Here is a 24,371-nt window from a genome sequence, read left to right as displayed (position 1 = left end):
AGTAACCCTTGATAGTAGAGTGCTTTGAAGGTGGTCACGCTCAGTAAAATATACTCCTATATATCACCTGTATGCCATATCCATATCATCACACATCTTGATTAAGAGGATAATAAATTAATATGGCATACAATGACCTACACTCGATATAATTATCATTCTTATAATAATTGTATCATTTGATTGCCAGCAAGACTTAAGAACCATACGATAAATCCTCCTTTATCATTTTGAAAGTAGCTTTAAGGACTTCATCACAATATATGAGTTCTATTTAGGAAGATGTATTCTTTATGATGAATATGCCAGATAATATTTATCAATTTTATAATTCATATACATATATGGAGCACAATCATCGACAACCTAGATGATTGACTTTAAGATATATTTTTCAACAGATTATTCTCGACTTGATACAGTGGTTCAATTACATCAGGAAAGATGCAACCACTCTATAGTATAAGATGCTCTGAGATAGTGATAAGATTGGATCCAATAACTTTAGGTGAGGGATCCAATGACAGCATTACATCCGATGGTGAATGGTGGAGCTGATTTAACTAAAGAATGAGGATAATAACTGTTAGGTGAGGATTTTGAAATTAGAGATCAGTGACTACTGTAGTTTGCTTGAAAAGCATTGGATAAAAATTATCCACTCATTAGTTGACACATTGCTAATAACTATTAAGTGAGATGGTGTACCAATTGATGGGATCGTAGTACTCACTTGAAATTTAAGTCACAAAGGGTTTCTATTTCTGTACCTGAGGAGTGTAAGAGATTTGAAAAAATAATGGAAGACATATTTATTTTGAAAAATCTTAGAACAAATATTAAAATCAAGTATAAAATTATGACTAGAATCTCTACTCTGTGATAGAATAAAATATCGGCTTCTAATCCCACTACAGAAAAATTAAGATACACTCACGTGAAAGATACATGGGTAAAGATCTAAAAAATGTGAGGATATGCCAACACCCATATTGGTACACACATTTGGCTAAATATGGATATGTCCGACGTGGGTGTAGCTTATATGCATATTCTTTCTTTCTGTATGTATATCCTCTGCTTTACCCACATAAAATAGAATGTACGTGAGAGTGTATATATGGGTATAGACCTAGTATATATCCTCCTTTATTAAACATGGGTAACTAAATGCACACAAATCAAAATTCGTGGGAGTTACCAAAGTTTGGGTATAAATGAATCTCTACAATCAATAACAAAATGTGAGTATATAATCAACTTTTCGATATTACTGCCCTATCAAATTTTGAAACATGGATCATCTGTAATAATAAGAATAGAAATGGTGTATTGATAAGTTATTTAAGCATCCTATATAACTAAATAATATATGAAGACTAGTAGCTTCAAAATGATGAAACAACTACAAATAAGATAATCTTCACTATTGTATTAAAGAAAACTGAATATACATAGTGGTAGTCTCAAAAAAATTATCCCAATAATTTTTTTAGTTTCATAAAAATCCAAAGAACAAGGCTATACACCATCAGATTTCTGATATAAAAGAAAGTAAATACTAGAACTCAAAATATGAAATGAATAAGTTCCAGCTGATCTTCTGTACTTTATATATAAGTTCTAAGCTCACTTTTGCTATACCAAAAAGATAATAAAGTAAACTTGAATTGATGATACCAAAAAGTTAACTATGTAAAATTTGAGAATTCATCAACCTATGAAACCATCAGCAAGATAATCTCTATCTTTTCTTGACACCATCTATCATATCTCCGATCTAAATCTACAAAAGAAATATATATATATATATATATATATATATATATATATATATATATATATATATATATATATATATATATATATAATTTTAGAGCTTAAGTGACTATTAAAAATATATGTATCTAGACGCATACATACTCTTTCCACCAAACAATATGAGTACCCACAACATATTTCATTAAAGCTCGACTTTTATCCTTTACAAGTAATGAAGCATCGGGCTCAGTTGCATAAGAAACAAAAGCCTCACAAAATACATCTTCCAAACACTTGTCCATCAACATCTTACCTTTATCATCAGCAATCAATGTTTATTTGCCTATTTCTTTTTCTGAGACATCTAATAAAATAACTTCTTCACCTTGTAAGTACTGATTTCGTAAGATCTAATCAGCAAGTTCTGATGATTCACTACTATAACAACATCGAACCATTCTATTAAAATCTTCAAATTTATGAAATTAAATTTTACTTACCATTTTAGATGATTCAGAAATAGGTGGCGTGTTCACTTGATGAGAGGTTTGTTCAGTTCTATCACCATTCTTGAAACAACTGAGAGTTAGCCAGCTTTCTTAAAAAAATATTAAATTATGAGTGTGGTATAAAGTAATGATATCATAGATACCTCTGGGCTATGTTTGTTACTAACTGATAACATTTTGTCTATCTTTGGCGAATAGTCATCAACTTCTTTCATACTGGCAATATCCTATTAATAAATGAGTACAATTAACTTAAAATAAAAATTAAATGGCAAGTATAGCGGATGGTCATTAGCTTCTTGCATGACACTTTCACAATTTTAAAAAAAATCAGATGATAATTTTGAAAATAAAGATTGAGTTATCCAATCTAATTCATATGGAAATAAAAAAAAAAAACAAATTCAACTAGAGTACCCATCAAAGCTGTTGAACAACAAATATTTGCTACTTGGACTTGGAAAGTTCCAACTTGACCTGCCAAGTCATGAACCATTTTATGCCGACTCTCATTTTTCTTTTTCAAGACTTCATTAGTTGCTTTAGGGCCCCATAGTGAATTGAGAGTTGGTCCTATCCCTAAACAATGGACCATGTCTGATCTTTCTTCACAAACTATTCAGAAAATATTTCATCCACTTTTGCATCTTTAAACATCTCCTGTTGGTTCCCAGTAGACATGTATTAATTATAAGAGATAAATATTACAATAAAAATAAGAAAGATCTATAGTTTAATTGACTGATAAAAGATATTTACAATGAGTCTAGCAGCAGCAGCAGCATTTACAAGATTATCATCCTTTCTAGTATGAGTCTTGGCCCATTGTAGGGGCAGCTCAAATTTTTTTTATCATTTTGAACAGAGTATACAACATAAAGAAAAGATTAAATAAATACAATAGACATATTCCTCAAAGCAAGCACTTAAAGAAATTTAGATAGATTTTACCTACAGGTGATTGATTTGCACGAAGTTCCTTGTTCCTACATAATGGAGGTACTTGTACTTCTTCTTGCATTCAATATTGGTATCTGCCCTATTTTTCCATTGTTCCATATATACCAAAATTTAAGATCGATCTCAATCACGACATAAAAAATTGACCTCAATCAATCAAAGATAACAATTTCTATATATCTGTTACTGTAGAGTAGACCAACTATCTATAGCTTCTTTCTATTGAGCCTCTTGGATATTCTTAGGTACTTCACCTTTTCTTTTCTTATTGTTATATTACAATTGTATGTGAAGTACTTCTTTCTTAAACGGTACTTCATCCCTCTCTAATTTTCTACCAAAGCTTTCATTGTAAAATTATAATGCTCATCTCCCACATCATACTTCTTCTAAAATAAAAAAAATAATATTATTAATACATGATAATAACTAGTCGAAGACCCGTGCATTGTGCGGAGCCGAATATATGAAAATAATTTTTTAGATATTGTTGTCCTATTTTTAATTATTCAAATATTGTTGTTTGCAAGATTATAATATGTAATATTTGATAATTAGAAATATTGATGTGCTTATATTGATGAAAAAATAATGTGATGTAGTCGATATAGAGTAAACCAAAATGTAATAGAAAATTCAACATATGGAAAATGATTTTATTATCTCCATCAATGATTTGAAGCTTTCGTTTCTTCTTGGGGGTTATTATGTCACTATCTTCATTAGCAATTTTTGATTCTATCATGTCTATTTTTGGTTCGTGCTTTCCTGACGTGGACTTTGATAGCATCCTTTTCTTTTTATGGGACTGAACTTCTCTGACATCGTCATCACTTGAGTCATGTACCATGTCCTGTCACAAAAAAAATGATGAAGTATAGCCGTGAATTGCATTATGTTTGAGGAGAAATAGACCATTATGCAATTACCTCTGTCAAATTGGCAATTTTGTAGTTATTTTCTAATTTTTCATCTGCTTCATAAGTCTTCATCACTATATAATTTTGTAAGCCTTCTTTCAAATTATAGTCATTCAGCTTAATTTTGAAGACCAATGATTTATGCAAAAGATCTTGAACTTGGTCAGGAACACTGGCTGAACTAATATTTATCTTTTGCCAACTTTAAATTAGTGGTTCCCAATAAGTTTTCAACTTGTCCATTGAAAAGGATCATTGTTGCTATGCCGGAATGGTGCTTCACCCTTATATTAATCCTGAACCTTGGTTAATTCTATGATGTATTAGTATCATAATTTTGAGCTTTATTCTGTTTGTCCCTGCATTTCCTTCAGCTACTGTAGTGTTCTTCTATTGTAGAACATCTATTTATGCAGGGGTTTATGTGCATCACTTTGCGAGTACAGCTGTTATATTGAGCTTGTTGCCTTTATGAACCTAAATTTTTTTTTTAATGTTAAATGAATTTATCATTGTTTAATTAAAATTTTGTTAGCATATATACCTCTATTTGAGTTTTACTACTTCTGGGATATCAATATTTTTGAAAATTCTCATAGCACTGGTAGAAGAGAGGTTGTACTTATTTGCATGTGGAAGATGAGAGTAATTAGCTATAAAATTAAAAAGACTCAGTTACATATGCAAATATTTTGTTACCTTGGAACATCTTCATAGTTGTTGATGTCGCAATAATGATGCAAGAGGTGGTTTGGTCTTTGTTTTCTTCAAAACTGATCTCATTTGTTGCTTTTCTCTAAAGTGTGACTTTAATCTTTTCATTGCTGAAAGATTTATTTATAGTTATGTGTATAAATATTGTGTGTAATATAGGAAAGAAAGCTCCTTTTTTTATATTTGTAAAGGTACTTGCCTTTCGAGCAATAGCTCAACATCTCTTTCAAAAATTGTTTTTCCTCTTGCTTATATATTTTTCACTTCACTTATTCCACTGAGCTTTCCAATGATATATGTAATAATAGTAAAAATAATTGTATTATATCAAGTATTGAAAATAAAATATATTGAGCTATGTGTGGTGTATTTTTATTTTTTACCTTCAGATATGTATTTTTGTTTCCCCTTTCAGATATAAGAAGCATATCTGTAAAGTGAAAGTGGACTAGTGGAATCTCAGTAGTTGGAGTCTGTACTTCTTGAAGAATTATTGTGAAGTAAAAAATTATTCACATATTATTTGGAACAGCTCTATACTTTGAGTAGGTTCCAACAACTTCAAACTTTGTTATGAAGCAGCAGTGGCCTTCTTGAAATTTTTGTCTAAATTTCTTAACTTGGACATTGCGCACAATGGCTTGTATCCTTGTCATATGTAACATTAGAATAGGTAAATTTCTGTTTTTTATAGTTAAAAGCATGTCTTATGTAAATATGTTTTGTGCCTACCTTTTTGTCCAATAGGATCAATTTCAATCTGATGTTCTCATTTGTCTTTGTATTGGTTGCTTGCCACAGACGTATAACTCTAGCTTTGATGGTTCATGTGTCTTATTCAATAGAGAGTTCACTCAAAAGTGAGTACTTTTTGGTATCCATTGACCTGCAAAATTTCAAGCATAAGGAAGGACCGTGTTCTAAAAGGGGGTAAGGGACAAAAGTAAGAAGAAAAAGAGAAATAGTTTTATATTGTTTAATTTAGTGATAAGTAATATTGATACCAATCACTTAGCATATTTTATATTAACAAAAATTCTTGGGTAGATAATATTTTTTGCATGGCTAGGCTCTTCAGCTTCTTTATCTGTTACCAATGTGTCATCCATTCTTGCTTGTGACTCTTGATAGAGCGACATACAATTGTCCATGACAAAAAACTTGCTTGGATAAATATAAACCAGCATGGTTTAATATTTAGCCTTGACTCTTATTTATAGTCATTGCAAAGCAAATGGATAAGGAGAACTGTCTCCTTCGAAGATTGAATGGCCACTTTGATTCATTGGGCGATAAAATTAGTCAAAGAATGAAGACTTTTTGGCCAATGTTCTCTTCAGCGATGAATTTAGCTTGCACAAACCATTTTCCAAGTTGAGTTACAATAAGCCTTGTACCATTGCATAAGCCAGCACTTTGGTTGACATTGCGAAGCAGCATGATAGGAACATCATTGTTTAGTCGAAGAGCATGATTTGGCATGCCAGCAAATTTCAATGAATTGAGAAACTCAATTGGATAAAGGGCATCATCATCACCAGAGTTTGTTGAGTTTCTACAAATTGAATTTGAGCTGAAGTATATTCTTTATTCTATTGGAATTAGGTCTAGTATGTGGTCATTTATTTCATGGACTGTTTCATTCTTCAGTGTAAGGATGGCTCTTTCTTGCAAGAAATACTTATCTATCAGTTTAGTGGCCACATCTTGATAAGTGAATTCAATTATTTTTTGTATTGCATTGCAATTGCGGTCCATCATAATTTCACGTGGGATCTCAATCCATTGCTCACCAACATCAGATGCCTCTTTACCATCTCTAACATTGAGAATCCATTGTGCAAACTCGGCACTTGAACTTGTGCAAGCACCATTTTCCAAATGCATATTTTTGTGCAGTAGATAGATCTCAAAATGTTGCCACCGGTATGATGATTTAGTGGAGGTGCCTACTATATCTTCTCTCCTGCCTTTAGACACAACTAATAATATTTGATGAAAGTCTCCTCTAAGTATCATTGTCATTCCACCAAATGGTTTGTTAAGACTATCCAGAAAAGTAGACCGCAATATGTCTCTCAGTGTATAGTCTAGCACCTCAAAGCAATGTTTGTGTGCCATCGGTGCTTCATCCCATATGATAAGACTTGTTTTGCACAATAATTCTGCCAATTGTATTTTTTGCTTTATCTCACATATTGTATCTTCTGTTAAGTTCAACAAAATTTGAAACCTTGAATGGGTAGTTCTCCCTTCAGAAAATAGTAATGATGCTATTCCAGAAGATACCGCAACAAGAGCAATATGGCCCTCTGACCTTTGTTTTACCAAAATTATTTTCCACAGATAAGTCTTTCCCATTCCTCCATGGCCAGAAATGAAGAAAAGTTTGCCTTCTTTTGCCATTGTTGATTTGACAATTACTTCAAATATTGTAAGCTGGTCTGTACTTAAGCCACTGTAAAGCTTTGTGAATTCTATTTGAAGCTCTTTTCTGTTATAGTTTGTCTCCTCAGTAAGAAGTCTATTGTTTAATTCTCCTAGTAACGATGCATTTGGCAATGAAATGTCCTCATAATCTCTTAACGATTTGCATGACCTTTGCAGTATTCGTTCAATCTCAAATAATGCGTAGCTCTGTATCTATTCTTCAGTTAGATAAAGTTGTAATTGATCTAACTTTTTTCTTTGTATGTATAAACACATCTTCTAATAATATTTTTCAATTAACAGTCCAAAGTTCTATGGGGTTAGCAACTTCACAGTAAAGCAGTAGCATTGCAAAAGGTTATCGTAGTTGATGATCAGATCCCCAAAGGGATGTCTCTTGTAAACAATCGTGCCATTCTTTATCATCATCAAGCAATCCAAGAGCGTAGCAAGCTACCTTGAATGTTGGGTAGAGGACTCTATTTACTGTTTGAATGTTTTCAAAGGATGTGGAAGCCCTAACAGTATTTAGTAACATCCTCAAATAATAACGTTCACCACTTGCAGGATGGGCGTAGAATATTCTGCTTATGCTTCTGCCAAACTTTCTTTTCATCCACTCTAGAACATCTTTGTGCCATACCCATTTTGGGGGGAACTCAACATAAGTTAGTTCTCTAGCTTCTTCATGTTGCTTGTTTGCCTTCATCCATTCTATGAACATGGTTCTATCAACTCTTGATTTTCTCGATATATTTTATAAAATTTGCAGTATCAACAAAAACTGTTGTTTATTCATTTGGAAGATGGAAATTGAGTCTCTCAACTAAAGGGTCTCCATAATTGATGGCAAATTCGAAAATTCTCCAACAGGCCTTTGATGCTGAAATGTATCTATAGTCCAGATAAGCTTTGATCTCATCAACGTCAATGTGTCTGCTTACAGATGCATGCACACTATCGGCATTTGTCTTTTCAATAACTACATTGACTCTGTCATGGCCTTTATTTATGTACTTAAATAAGTACTTAATTGATCATGAACGATTACGGAATTCAACATTTATGTGTGCTTGATACTTAATTAAGAGCTTTTTGTTATAAGGCACCACATAAGCATTGTCCAGTTCGACTCCGTTTTTTGTCACGGTGTTGCCATTATTCCTCCTTCTGTATATTGGAAAGCTATCTTCATCCAATATAGTTTGGTTGTTGTATTTTTTGAAAAACTATTTGATGCAACGATTGTCAACGATACATGGAGAAGATGATCTATTTTTACCACATGGATCATGCATCATGTATGTTTTAATAACAAAATAACCTTCAGGATCTTCAATTTTATTCGATATTTGATTATTTTATCAATGTGTAAAGGATCTGTGGACTTGTCATTAGGATGCAGGAAAACCAATATATGTGCATGAGGGAGACCACATTTTTGAAACTTGATCGTGTAGATAACTGTATGTTTGTAACGACAAACAGTCAATGTTGTGACAATAATATATATGCTATAGGAAATAAAAAAATTTTTATCAGATATGAAAGGAACTTACTTGCGATAGTACAATCAAAGTATTTTTTCTTTCTTATATCAGACAGTAGTTCCAGAAGCTTGAGGTGGAACACGCGATTCACTACATCAGCTTTGTCTTTCGATTTTTGGTACGAATCAACCTCATCCATGAAATTTTGTATTTCTAGCCATTTTGGGTTGCAAGTAAAACATCTGGATAGCTAGTCCATCTGCAAATTGCCTTTGCCTCTTGATAGTTCTATACCTTACATAGTGGACTCCCAATGTAGGATGATGGAAGGACAATTATTTTTCCAATAAAATGTGCCATTGTGTCCCTACATGAAACAGCATCTTGCACTCCTTTGAGTAGATCAGATCGTAGTGTTGCTTGGTTTTCTCTTATCCAATGAAATTTTTGTTCTTCAATTACAATGTAAACATCAACTATGAATTGTTGGAAAAGGCAACCACCCCTTAACAATATGTCTGATTCACCGATATGTTGTTGTAGCCGATAAGCATAGTACTATCTCATGGTCAGCATTTTTCTTTTATGGGTTTCGCTACTAGGATGACTCCTATGTTTAATGCCCATTCTATATCCATCCTCACCATAAGGGAATAGTAAGGGGTATTGCATTGCCACGAAAGTTGGGTGTAATTCAGTAATTCTTTCAAGCTCCCTTGTCTTGTGCTCGATTATTATGCCTCTTCCTCTATTTTTCTTGTCAAAATTACCAACTATCAATGCAGCTACTTCAGTGCAAGTTGGTAAGTTATACTGACGACCATCAGTCTTGCGATCGGTTATTAGTCGTAACCGCAGCTTTGTATCATTTTTTTCAGCAAAACTGTCTTTTGCTATTCCAAATGACTAGACCAGAATATTGTTAGCATTTAACATATCCACTAATTGCTACACAATGGTTGGATCGAAATGTGAGCCTTGTATTCATTTCTCAGTAATTGATATCATGTTTTCAACTTCATGGTATATATAGCTGTGCAAACTATGGATTTTCTCCCTCAGGTAGTAATAACGATCCAATTTTGTGATAATTCTGTCCGTTGATTCGAAATACGTATGGTCCACTACCATCGTTAATTATCCAATCAATACGGCTGTCCATTGATGTGAAGGAAAACAATGAATTGTAGGACCTGATATTATCTCAAAATATTTTTGATTAACTTTCCCCTCTATAATCCATCAAAGTTTTCAACAGTGGAGGTGGTTCTTTAAGCACAGGCAGTTGCACTTTTCCTGGTTGGCAACATTTACTAAATTTTGGACTCTTATTGGTGCATGACCTATTTTGCCTCTCTTCATACTAGACTTTTGCTCCATAATACTCACACATGCATGTTCGTCCTCCAAAGTCACATATTTCCATTGTACAACCTATAAGTCAATAAATTTTACAATAAAAGTCCATTAGATTTTACTGTAAAATTTACATTTACTATAAACTAATTTACATTTACTATAAGAAAATTACTGCCCAAAGTATTTTGTCTTCGGGTGATTCTTTTTTGTGTGAAAATCTCTATGCGACATTGTCGGGCAACACAAGCTATTTCATCTCTACATGGCACTATACTGTGGAAATTGTAAATTGAACAGTTGCCTGATTGTCACAACCTTTTTTGTGAAAGAATAAATTTCCAATACCGTCGAGCAGTGCGAGCTGTATCCCTTATACCATAAAGAAATTCAGCTGATGATACCATTATGAGATCACCAGTCGATGATATGGTGGGTGAACATCCAACATGAACATGTTTGTTGTTGGAGACATCAAGGCGTAGCGAATTGATATCTCACAACCATTTTGTACCAAAAGTAGTTGATATTGTTTCATAACTCGATGTGATCAATGCTTGATCAGTCAAAAAAATAAAAATAATAAAATAATAAAATATAAATTATTTGATTTAAAATCCCTCATGACTCACGAGGGCCCACTCCAAGTACCCTAGTTTTAAAAGAAATAAATTAAATAAAAGAAAGAGAAAGAAGAGAGACTCTCTCTTCTTCTTTTTCTTCGTTAAAATAGGAGAGGGATTATTCTTTGAAGGCCGGTCACCTCCCATGGTTGCGGCTCTCGAGGAGCAGCAACCCCTCACAGTCATTATTAGTGTATTCTTAGTTGTAGTGGGAATAGCAGAAGTATTTGTTATTTCTTATGTTTTAACAATATTAAAATCTCTATTTTTTTCTTTGAAAAAAATGTTGCATACTGAGATGAATCCATAACTATTATATGTTTGTTTATTTAAAAAATTAATAATATAAATATAAAATAATGATATTATATATAATTAAGAACCAATAAAATAAAATAAATGATAAAATAAGTGTAGCACAGACATGATGAAAGAAAAAAATTATTAAAAATATAATTTTATAAATTATATATAATTTCAAAAAATAGTTATTTGCTTTCAAATGAATATGAAATATCTCAAGAAGATAGTTCATTATTTATCTCTTATAGAACACTGAACAAACAGATCAATTAATTTTAAAAAAAAAAATTTAGAATCTATTATTCAGAATTATACTATTATATTAATTTTAATTCAAAAAATAAATTTCAAATCAAAATTTTACTTAAAATCGGATCGAAGATTCCAAAAAAATTGAGAGAGACAACAAATATGATAGAAAGAAAAAAATTTAGAGAAAAAAAATTTTAGAGAGAAAGTAGAGAGAAAAGAGGAAAGAGAAGAGAGAAAAAATATTTTTTCTTTTTTTTTTTATTTTTTTTTTATAAAAAAGATAATCATTTTTTTTTTTTTTTTAAGGATCCGCACGATCCCTTCTTTATTTTCTTTCACAAAACAGGAGAGTTCTTGCTCCTCTTGTTCTCGGGCTAAAACGGCAACCACTCCCATCAGCAACCCTCAAGGCCGGAGGGGCAATCCACGGTGACCCTCCACCAGCCAATTCTGGTTAATAAATTAATTAAACCAAAGAAGAGAGAGAAAAGCCCTTTCTCTTCTTCTTCTTCTTCCTTCCAACAGGAGAGGTTTGGCTCCCGATTGTCCCTCTCCCTTGCACAGCCACAGAGGATCGGGACCGGCCACCCATGGCTGCTGTCGCCGGCAGTGAGGGGAGGCAAAATAACATAAAAAATAGGGGCTACCCTGTTCAACTAAAATTGCCGACTGCCAGCTTCAATCACACACCGGCAATGCAGGATAGAAAGAAGGAAAAAAAAGGAAAGAGGAGCTCACCTTGCTCCGATGGACAGAGACAAAATACAAATGAAAATGAAGAGAGAGAAGAGAGCCGCACCCTCTCTCTCTCTTCTTCTTCTTCTTCTTCATAAAAATAGGGGACCCAAACCCTAGCACCGTTAGGAGAAAAAAAAGGGAAAAAAGAAAAAACTGGCCATTTCATGGAAGAGCTTAAGCATGGAAGATCTAAATCACGGAATAATCCGGCGATATCTCATCAAAATCAGGCCAATCAAAGTTGCTCGTCGATAGAAATCATGGAGAAGGGAGCTTTAAAGAAATAGAGGTGGAGCTTACCTCGTCCTTGGTGAGATTGGTAGCAGCCATAATGAACTTCGAACTGGGCACAATGATGGAAGCCAAAATCTTCAAATCAAACCAAGAGAGAGAGACTCAGCATGCCTCCTCCTGAGAGGTGGTGAGCTGACTATATAGGCAGTGAGGCTGCCAGAGTTTGAGAAGGAGACGGTCTTCATCTCCATCTCAGATGGGGATTCCTTCCCTGACTCAACCCAAGAAACATGCCTTATGAGCCTCATTCAACACTAGCCACGGGCCAAAGCCCAAGCCGTATCGTAAACACTCATCCTTTTTTAGGTACACGTAGCATAACAAAACTCCTTGAAGAAGCTGAATTCACAACACCATGATTCTCTTTCATAAAATATTATTATTATTATTATTATTATTATTATTATTATTATATATATATATATATATATATATATATATATATATATATATATATATATATATATATATATATATAAGTATCAAACCATAGATGACATAAAAATCAATATCATCTTTGTGTATTTTTAAAGGTCATACTTAAGAGTCTTAGGTATCTTTCACCAATCATTCACACGAACTGGCAACTGCTCAAAACTTTATTAGGCTAGTCAAAAAGCTCATAAATGATTGCCCACCTATTGAAATTTCTATATCGGGACATGCATGTATATTTTAAATTTTTTATTCTAAACATGACAGTGGAATAGAAGATTAAAACACCTTTTAATCTATATCATGCATGCATAAAATATAAACTACAAGGATCTACTTCATATGCTGAAATTGAACATACACTGAAATTGAATATGTGATTGAATCACATATCTGTTTCGTAATTTCTTTCTTCAAATCTAGATCTGAAAAAGAAGAGACTCTCTCTTAGCCGTGCAAGTGTCTGATCTCTACGGATATCCACTCAAGATCAGACTGAAACAGCTTTCTTAAAATTATTTTTTTTTTTTCAAAAAAAATCAGTCTGCGAATCTGAACGAAGTTTGGATCGCAATCAACTTTTTGATCCTTTCCTTGATCTTTTTCTTCTCTTTTTTTCTTACTTTTTTTTTTCTAAATTATGAATCAACCAGGGATTAGAAGCCAGCAATCAAGTGAAATGCCCAAACCCCTTTTGGGCATGAAGATGGAGGGCGTCCAAGATGACGGATGTTAGACCTCCAAGGGAGGAGAGAGGGGAGAAGAAAAGAGGAGCGTGGGGCTCTCTTAAGGGGGCGTGGGGCTGCTGGTTAAAGTGCTTAGGGATCTTAAGGGAGGCCCCTCTAAATAAGCATAAGGTTTGAATCCTATTCAAAATCAAACAAGTATTTAATACAAGTCCTACTTGCATTAGGTTTCTTTATTCCTTTAGTTATTTGACCTCCTTTTGAAAATCAATTAGGCGCCAACTATTAGAGCTCTTGCACCCACAAAAATACACCCCACTTTGCACCCATGGGATGCCCAAAGCTGATCCCACATGCCCACCAATTGTTGGACATGCCCAACTTAATCAAATCAAGTGGTGCCCAATCAAAACTATCAAGAAAATTAATTAAGGACTTGAACCCTTAATTCATTTGATTCAAAACCCAAGACACCCAATAATTGGAGCCCAATGAATCTAATTCATTTAGCTTATTAGCAGGTAATTTAGTTTGCATTAATCTTATCAAATAAGAAATTCAAACGTAAAGAAAAAATTGGATCCAACCATGTACTAGTAAGGTTATCCTGAACCAAATAGAATTTCTCCAAACCCAATTGAGACTTCATAAGCCCAATTACTTATTCTAAATCTAATCCCTTTGTTGTGTGACTCCATAGGTCCAATTCTATCTGATAGTGAGATATACAATGATCTCTATCATTGTATCAATGAAACTCTTTTCAATGGATCGAAACAATTTCACTCTAACTCATTAAGGATTGTCGATCCTGAGCAATCCTAGTGAGCTCTCACAATCCACCAGTGACACCTAACAGTATGTAGTGGCAATTCAATAGAATCAAAAATGAACCTCAAGGTATACTTAATATGTAATTCAGTCCCTCTATCGTGAGTTCCAACTAGATGGCAGGTCATAGATAAATCATCAAACCTCATCATCAGTCATATGATAAATTCTATCAGCTCAAGTCCAATTGTAATCCTTATGAAAATTCTTTTCCATCAATCACACTGCTGTGGATACAAACTTTCGAACTTAGTCTCTCAAATCTCATAGGACTATTCTTTTCTATCAATGTCGATAGATCCCATCTTGATGCATATCCTACTCCTACGGTGGACCAACTGTCGCTAACATCCACTATAAGGGCTCATTGAGATCATATTTATATATCAGTCAAACTCCAACAGCCTCAGTGCGAGCAATCATACCATCATAGCTCAAAAGACCATTCACACAATCACGACATTGAGATAATCACTGACGATCAAGTAAAAATCTAAGTGATCTCTCGTATGGTCACACTCAATACTAGTTATTCTCTAATAACTATCCATACCCATCATTCAATGTCTCTACATTATAGACTAGAGAGTCATCTATCCGGTAGATTAGAGACTCATCTACCTCGAAGGAAGCGATCTGTGCGTCAGTCTATTTGGATCAATCACCATCCTCATGATGATACTATGATTGAGAGTATTTAGAAATTAAATACATATCTCTAATTCTTAATATTTTAAGAATATGTATCAAAATATTAATTTCATAGACGATTCAAGTGTTGGGAATAGTGTCCCAAAGCCAATCGTCAGCCTGTTGACGGTTGTGCTCCTTTTGTATTAGTACATGAATTATAAATAAATAAAAGTTATTTTGGTATTTTTTCATCACAAATGTTTCATCTTCTAATGAACTCCTGTGTTGTGGTGAAGTCCTTAGGACTATTTAGACTCAACAAAGGAGGATTTGTCGCTTAGTCCTTAAACATTTTCGCGACCAAATGATACGTTGTTACCAAGGACGACAACATTTATCGAGCATAGGTCGTTGTGTGCCATATGGGTTGGTTGTCCTCATAACCAAAGAGTGTGGAGACACTGGTATGGCATACAGGTGAGATGTAATGGTACATCTGCACTGAACGTGACCAACTCCGGAGCTATTTCTGCTGTCAAGATTTGCTCTGATGGGATATGGGTATAAATGTCCCTCCGACCTGAGACCGCCACGGTGACTTGCAAGCAACTCACTGCACTTAGGCACTGGACCACCTGAATTTCTAATTCAGTGACGGAAGGTTGCTGGGTGTAGTCAAGTACTTGACTTGTCGGTGCGTGTGTCAAGATGGGATTGACCACTCCAGTTTAGGAGCTGTGTACAGTCGTGTTTCAATTTAGCAAAACCTTGGCCAGGGTAGTCCTAGTGATGAGTCACAGGACTAATTGAGTTGAGCACGATTCGGATGATATCATCAGGGTTGACAGTTTAACTCTGAGTCATCCTAAACACAGGGGTCAAAAGGGATGAATTATACGGTAACCATATTCACGTAGGTTCTGAATGTTGCGATTATGATTATTCGACCTATCCGGTCGTCGGGTACCATTGCTAGATGGTCACTTCGATTAGTACAGAAATTGGTTCCTGTGCTACCGGCTTAGGTTCGAACCTGCGGGGTCACACACATTAGAGATTCCTTTCTGATCTGATGGCTGATTATGAGTCTTATCTATCTGGAACTCTATGATTGAGAATTAGGATTCTCTAATCATGAGTTCGACACATTTTGGGTACCGAGGTCAAAATTTTGAATTTCGAATTTTGAATTTGAAATTTGAACTCTTTGATCAGGGTTTCATATCGATGGTCTCTGATGCCTGATTGCCCATCGAATTTGGACTCAACATTTATGAGAGGTTTAATTAGTGATTTAATCACTAATTAACTCAATTTGATTGAGTAATTATTTTTGGATCAAGTCCAATTGAATTGGATTCAGTTTGGATTGACCCGATTAGGTTAAATGTTGACCTAATCGCTAAGGTGGTTTAGTCCCTGATTTGATCAGGAGTTAGGTTTAGTTAATTCCTGATTTGATTAAGATTTTATTAAGCCTAATTAAGCCTAATTATGTTGGGTTTAATTTGGTCTAATTGTGCTCAACCTATTTTAAACTAGGTTGGCTCAATTTGAATCAAACCACCTTGTTTTAAATTCCCTGCGTCACCCAACTTCCTTGCACCCATTTGAATTCACGAGAAGAAACTTCTCGTGAAATTTTTCTCACGCAAAACCCTTCCCCACGTCCTCATTTGTGCACCATATGGATGGATAAAATAATTAGTTAGCCATTCAAATTCAAAGCATGTTTGAATTTGAATGGATAACTTATCACTTGCCCTTTCATCCTTATCTATTTTGTGTGCCACATTACTTACACGAGAAAAGGTTTCTCGTGAAACTTTTTCCATGCACAAAGAGCCACGCCCCTTCTCTTCTCACACCCAAAAGGATAGGGATAAGTTGGTTTTCGTTTGAATTCAAATTTGATTTGAATTCAAATGTGTAACCTCTTGTCTTTATCCTCTCACGCGGATAAGACACGTTCGATGTTGTTTTAAAAAGAGGAGAAAGGTGGGACGTGCATAGAAAAAATTAGGAGAGAAACTTTGGGGCGTGAGGAAGGCTTTTGCGCAAGGTGAAGGTCCAAAACCTTCCGAGAGAAAAAGAAAGAAAAGAGAGAAAATTGGGCGCATGGTTTTTGGTGTGTACCCTAGGGTTTCTACCTAGGGTTCGGGAAGTGAGATTGGTGTGCCACAAGTGTCGTGAGTCCACCAAATTTCAGAGAGAGATCCATCAGCCTCTCAAGTAACTGTGCAGATGATCCGGAGTGTCCGAGAAGTCGGCACACATCGATCGAAGGAGTTCGATCAACATCTGCCATCAAAAGGGTGAAATCACGAACTAGCATTCGTGAGGAGCTGATCAGACAGGAGCTTCGTGTGGACGATCCGCAGAGGCCAGACAGTTGGGTGGCTGCGACGTAACAATCAGAGCCCTCTGACGGTGATCAGATTGCGGTGATCGACTACCCACAAAAGGTGATGTGTTCTGAACACAGTACTGTAAAACGTTTACTGATTCAAATTTGAATTTCAAATTTAAATGCATGCTGTTGTATCATATTTAGATCCTAGTGTAGGGTTAATTAGTATTAATTAATGAGATTAATTAATAATTCCGCTATAAAATAGTAATTTTGAAAAAGTTTTAAAATTACCATTTTGCCCCTGCACTAAATTTTCACTTCAATTGGTATCAGAGCCAGGTTCTAGAATATGATATACATATGCATACGTAGATTAAGGTATAATCTATAAGTTTAAATTTGAAATTCAAAATTCAAAATTTGAAATTCAAAAAGATTTGAAATTTGAAATTTAAAATTTGTTAGAAGTTTCAAATTTGAAATTCAAAATTTGAAATTTGAAATTTGGTTGAAATCTCAAATTTGAAATTTGAAATTTGAAATTCGAAATTTGAAATTTGAAATTCAAATTTCAAAATTCAAAATTTGAAATTTGGTTGAAATCTCAAATTTGAAATTTGAAATTTGAAATTCGAAATTCAAAATTCAAAATTTAAAATTCAAAGATTGAAAATTCAAAATTTAAAATTTGGTTGAAATCTCAAATTTGAAATTTAAAATTTAAAATTTGAAATTTGAAATTCAAAATTTAAATTTTGAAATTTATATATTTAGATATACTTGATCCAAGTAGCAAGTAATCTAATTGGGCTGGTTGCCACGGCCGTCCGGTCATAGGAGAAAAGTAGGGTTTAAAGGCCCTCTCTTCCCATTCGATGGGGTCTCCTATGGCGGTAGGGGTGCCGATGCAATTATATCCCATGCCGATGAAGCAGCGAAAGGACTTAATTAAGAAATTTATCATGAATGTGTTAGATTAGATCTAAAAGAAAATTTATGATTTATTTTGAGTTATTTTCTGTTATGAAATGAGCAATAGAATTGCTGTTTATGAAATGTGCTGACCCGTTTGTGAAATGAGTTAACACATTTGGTGAACAGAAAATAAAATCTTTCAAATTTGAAAATTATTTTCGAAATGCCAAACTCTGACCCATCAGCCCAAGTACTTAATTAAAAGAATTAAGTGTTGTCTAGTAGGTCTAGAATTGTGAATTAAGACCTAAGATAATTGCATAAACTTTTGGGTCAATGGGTTAGATGAATTAGGTCCATAATTGGGTTAGACCTAAGGTTAGTTTAAAAAAATGGACTAATTGGAGTAATTGATCAAATCTAATCAAAAGTTGAATTAGATTAGGTCAAGGATACTCTAGACTCAACTTCAATAGTTGTAGTTGAATGGGTCCATGTCTTTAACTAGACCAAGATGGACTTAATTCATGGCTACGCGGTGGAGCTCTATTTACTAAGTTGATCAAAATTAAAACTAATAAACCGGTTGGTGTCTAAGGTAAGTTCGGCAGTTTTGATCAGTGGTTCTTAAGCGGGAGCTACTCGCATTGATTCGATCATTGACGAGTTAATGGCAAATCCCCACCACTGATCTCACTTACCTGGCCAATCTGGTAAGTTAGATTTTGATTAGATCACTTGGTGATTAGAGCTCACCCATGTCATTAGGTAAATCAGTATGACTGATTTAGGTGCTCCTAATGCCAGCTTTAATTAAATCCTTTTTAATCTGACTTGGTGAAGTCAGTGGGAGGATTGAAATTGGCTGGATGATTTCTTCTCTACTATTCTTTAATAAAATCCTCAAAATTATTAGGTCCCTAAAATGATTAAGTTATAATGATAACTAAGTCATAGCCTCCCATTAAGTGAATGATAATGAGTCCATTAGTTCAATGATCATTGGAGGCCCAAAGGCCTGGTGCTCATTGGCCAATGGAATTATTATTCATAATATGATAATTTGATTGAGTCTTTCTGATGGTGGTTAGGTTGGCCGGCCAAAGTCGGACCTGATCATTTATTGGTCCAATTCACTAAATTAAGTCATGTTAATGGTTGGACCTAACCAGATCTTTTCAGTGGAGGCCAAAGCCTACTGATTAGGTTCTGGGACAAAATCAATTACTAGAAGTTGTTTAGAGAAATAACTGGTTAAGAACCTACCCATAGATGCACATGGGTTGACCAACCAAAGTTGGGCTCGTGTGTAGTCTGTGTGGATTCTAGTACCCATTAAGGAAATAAAGTAATTCCTCGAATTGGAGGATGAGGCTACCAGTTCGTAAAAATATTGGAAAAAACTTTAGACTAAAGTCCAAGTCTTTAGTATTAATTTATGTACTAATAGAGGTCTCGTTTTCCTTTAAGCAGCTATGGCCACTACCCTATCGCTCCGGTCATTATTAGATAATGACAAGCTCATGGGATCTAATTTCGATAGCTGGTATCGAAAATTGAAAATCGTCCTTGAGCATGAGTGGATCCTTTATGTAGTAACAGATCCAGCACTTGAGGAGCCAGCTCTGAACGCTAGTAAAGCGATCCGAGATACTTACTTGAAGTGGCTCAATGACCGCACCACCGTTCGATGTATTATGCTGGCAGCAATAAATGACGAGTTCAACCGAAGGTTTGAGAATGCCCAGCCACAGGAGATGCTTCAAATGTTGAACGACTCCTTTGGCACGCCTGACGACGTTGAAAGGCACAAAACTAGTTGTGCCATTTTCAATGCTCGGATGAGGGATGGGGCCTCAGTCACTGATCATGTACTGTACATGATCGAGATGATTGAGCGCCTAAGCAAATTGGGCTTTCCTCTGCACGAGCAGCTTGGTAAGGATGCGATCCTTAATTCCTTGCCCAAGTCCTTCCTCCCATTCCTTACTCATTTTCGAATGACAAAGCCTACAGTAAACTATCACGGATTGTTGGGGTTGCTGCAGAACTTTGAGAAGGATCACCAACTCCATAAGGAGTCGGTGAATGTAGTGGGAGGGTCTTCTTCTCGTCGTCAACCCTTTGGGAAGGGGAAGAAGAACAAGAAGAAGAAAAATAAGAAGGTGCAATCTCATGCTGGGACAGTAGCACGGGGTCAGACCAAGAAGCGCAAGCATGACCAGAGCCAGGCGGAGTGCTTCTTTTGCAAGAAGCACGGGCATTGGAAGAGGAACTGTCCTCAATACATTGCCTCCCTGGACCCGAACAGGCCAAAGAAGAAGCAAGGTAATTATATGATAACTCCTTGCAACTTTTCGATTTGTGATACTACTGCCTGGGTATTGGATACCGGAAGCCCTTATCATATTTGTAATTCGATGCAGGGTCTGCAGGTCAGTAGGAGATTTGATGAAGGCGAGAGGTTCCTGAATGTTGGAGATGGAAGCAAAGTTCCAGTTCTAGCTTTAGGAATCATGAGTCTTGTAATCAATTCTCGTAATGTAATTCTGAGTGAATGTCACTATTGTCTAAGTTTTTTATTAAATATTATTTCTGTAGGCCTTTTGGCCATGTACGGTTATGATTTTTTAATAAAAAAAAATATTTGCAATATCATTTTGAATGGTGTTACAATATTTGTTGGACAATTAAATAATGGAATTTACTTACTATCACAGCCTGTTAATGTGGTTCAAAAATTCGGTAAACGCTCTAGAATAGATAATGTGTCAGAAATCTACCTTTGGCACTGTAGGCTAGGTCATATCAATAAGAATAGGATAAACAGGTTGGCTCAAGAAGGAATTCTTGAAGTTAGTGATTGTGAATCACTTCCAACCTGTGAGTCCTGTCTTCTTGGAAAGATGACCAAGTCACCTTTTACTGAAAAAGGTGAGCGAGCCAGTGAACTCTTAGGTCTGGTACATTCTGATGTATGTGGACCCATGAGCTCAAGTGCAAGAGGTGGATTTTTCTACTTCATAACCTTCACAGACGACCTATCTAGGTATGGGTATGTCTATTTAATGAAGCATAAGTCGGAATCACTTGAAATGTTCAAACTATTCCGAAATGAGGTAGAAAAACAAACTGGGAAGTGTATTAAAACTCTTCGATCTGATCGAGGAGGTGAATACCTTTCCAATGAATTTCTGACGTATCTAGGAGAGAATGGGATTCTCTCTCAGTGGACTCCTCCTGGAACACCACAGCATAATGGTGTGTCTGAAAGGAGGAATCGGACCCTGTTAGACATGGTTCGATCCATGATGGGGTTTGCTGGTCTGCCGATCTCCCTCTGGGGATATACGCTCGAATCGGCTTGTTACCTTCTAAATAGAGTTCCGAGTAAGTCTGTAGCCAAAACGCCATATGAGATATGGATAGGACGTAAGCCAGTACTCTCGCACCTTAGGGTTTGGGAGTGTCCGGCTTATGTTAAACGTTTAATTACAGACAAGCTTGGACCTAGGTCTGACAAGTGTAATTTTATAGGATACCCAAAAGAGACCAAAGGGTATTATTTCTACCTTGCTGATGAGCAAAAGGTGTTTGTCAGCCTTAAGGCAATCTTTTTAGAAAAGGAGTTCCTTAGTGAAGGAACTGTTGCCTCTAAAATCGAACTTGACGAAGTTCGACAGGTGAAAAAATCGACACATATTACTGAACCTGAACCGGATTTGATTAGATCAGATCCGGAGCCCATTGATTATGCACCCTTAAGGCGGTCTGATAGAGTACCACATCAACCGGACAGATACTATGGTTTCTTGATCCGGGATGGTGATCCTATCGAACTTGATGAAAACGATGAGGATCCGATCACCTACATGGATGCAATGCAGAGACCTGACTCTGAGAAATGGCTAGAGGCCATGAAATTCGAAATGGAGTCCATGAAGGTCAACGATGTGTGGACATTGGTTGACCCACCTGAAGGAGTAAAACCCATAGGGTGTAAGTGGGTCTTCAAAAGGAAGAGGGGCGCAGACGGAAAGGTGGAGACCTATAAAGCCCGTCTGGTTGCCAAGGGATATCGTCAACGTTATGGTATAGACTATGACGAGATGTTTTCTCCTGTGACAATGCTCAAATCCATTCGGATTATGCTTGCGATAGCTGCCCATCTGGACTATGAAATCTGGCAGATGGATGTGAAGACAGCTTTCCTAAACGGAGAGCTGGACGAAGAGGTGTATATGATACAACCTGAAGGGTTCACATCCACAGATGAGTCTAAGGTGTGCAAGCTACAGAGGTCCATTTATGGACTTAAGCAGGCATCTCGGAGTTGGAACATACGTTTTGATAGGACGATCAAAACGTATGGCTTCGTTAAGAACGGAGAAGAACCCTGCATTTATAAGTGGGCTAATGGTCCAGCAGTAGTATTTCTTGTATTGTATGTGGATGACATTCTCTTAATCGGGAATGATGTCCCTGCATTACAGGGAATAAAGATTTGGCTATCGTCACAGTTCTCCATGAAAGATTTAGGAGAAGCTTCCTACATCCTAGGGATGAGGATCTATAGGGATAGATCCAAAAAGTTGCTTGGCTTATCCCAGTCCACGTACATTGATACTATGCTGAAAAGATTCAGCATGGAAAATTCCAAGAAAGGCTATCTACCGATAGGCCATGGAATTTCTCTCTCGAAGAGGGATTGTCCGACAACACCTCAAGAGAGAGAGCGTATGGGTAGGATTCCATATGCTTCGGCAGTGGGATCTATCATGTACGCCATGACATGTACATGACCAGATGTGGCATACTCACTAGGGGTAGTGAGTAGATACCAATCTGATCCAGGAGAGAATCACTGGAAGGTTGTTAAAACCATCCTGAAGTATTTGAGAAATACTAAGGACCAGTGGCTTATATATGGTGAATCGGACTTGAGACTTATAGGGTTTACAGACTCTAGTTTCCAGTCTGATCGCGATGATAGCAAGAGTGTGTCAGGATTTATTTTTACCCTTAATGGTGGGGCTGTCTGCTGGAAGAGTTCCAAGCAGCACACTGTGGCTGATTCAGTATGCGAGGCGGAGTATATTGCTGCATCATATGCTGCCAAAGAAGCGGTGTGGCTAAGAAAATTCATCACCGAGCTCGGAGTAGCACCCTCCCTTGTTGGTCTAGTTCTGCTCTACTGCGACAGCTCTGGAGCCATTGCTCAGGCGAAGGAACCAAAGGCACACCAGCGGACGAAGCATATTCTGCGCCGCTACCATCTCATCCGGAAGATCGTGGATCGAGGTGACGTCGACCTTCAGAAGATCGACGGGAAGGAGAACCTGGCCGACCCATTCACTAAAGCCATTACGGTGAAGGAGTTCAACGACTACAAGTCGAAGATGGGTATTAGATACTACACCGATAGGCTTTAGGCCAAGTGGGAGATTGTTGGGAATAGTGTCCCAAAGCCAATCGTCAGCCTGTTGATGGTTGTGCTCCTTTTGTATTAGTACATGAATTATAAATAAATAAAAGTTATTTTGGTATTTTTTCATCACAAATGTTTCATCTTCTAATGAACTCCTGTGTTGTGGTAAAGTTCTTAGGACTATTTAGACTCAACAAAGGAGGATTTGTCGCTTAGTCCTTAAACATGGTCGCGACCAAATGATACGTTGTTACCAAGGACGACAACATTTATCGAGCATAGGTCGTTGTGTGCCATATGGGTTGGTTGTCCTCATAATCAAAGAGTGTGGAGACACTGGTATGGCATACAGGTGAGATGTAATGGTACATCTGCACTGAACGTGACCAACTCCGGAGCTATTTTTGCTGTCAAGATTTGCTCCGATGGGATATGGGTATAAATATCCCTCCGACCTGAGACCGCCACGGTGACTTGCAAGCAACTCACTGTACTTAGGCACTGGACTACCTGAATTTCTAATTCAGTGATGGAAGGTTGCTGGGTGTAGTCAAGTACTTGACTTGTCGGTGCGTGTGTCAAGATGGGATTGACCACTCCAGTTTAGGAGCTGTGTACAGTCGTGTTTCAATTTAGCAAAACTTTGGCCAGGGTAGTCCTAGTGATGAGTCACAGGACTAATTGAGTTGAGCATGATTCGGATGATATCATCAGGGTTGACAGTTTAACTCTGAGTCATC

At 36.1% G+C, this 24,371-nt stretch overlaps 1 long non-coding RNA gene across 1 annotated transcript; it reads right to left on the bottom strand.

Annotated features, from left to right (window-relative positions):
• Positions 1 to 2,935: 2,935 nt before the first annotated feature.
• Positions 2,936 to 12,567, bottom strand: LOC140851434 (uncharacterized). The gene is made up of 3 exons (XR_012134189.1): positions 12,357 to 12,567; positions 5,597 to 5,750; positions 2,936 to 4,083 (listed from the first exon to the last, which is right to left on the bottom strand). It is a non-coding gene; the product is annotated as an uncharacterized lncRNA (long non-coding RNA).
• Positions 12,568 to 24,371: the final 11,804 nt, after the last annotated feature.

Source organism: Elaeis guineensis, chromosome 9 (genome assembly GCF_000442705.2).
Source record: "Elaeis guineensis isolate ETL-2024a chromosome 9, EG11, whole genome shotgun sequence".
In the NCBI taxonomy this organism is placed as follows: Eukaryota; Viridiplantae; Streptophyta; class Magnoliopsida; order Arecales; family Arecaceae; genus Elaeis; species Elaeis guineensis.
This window is presented reverse-complemented; position numbering and strand designations above follow the sequence as displayed.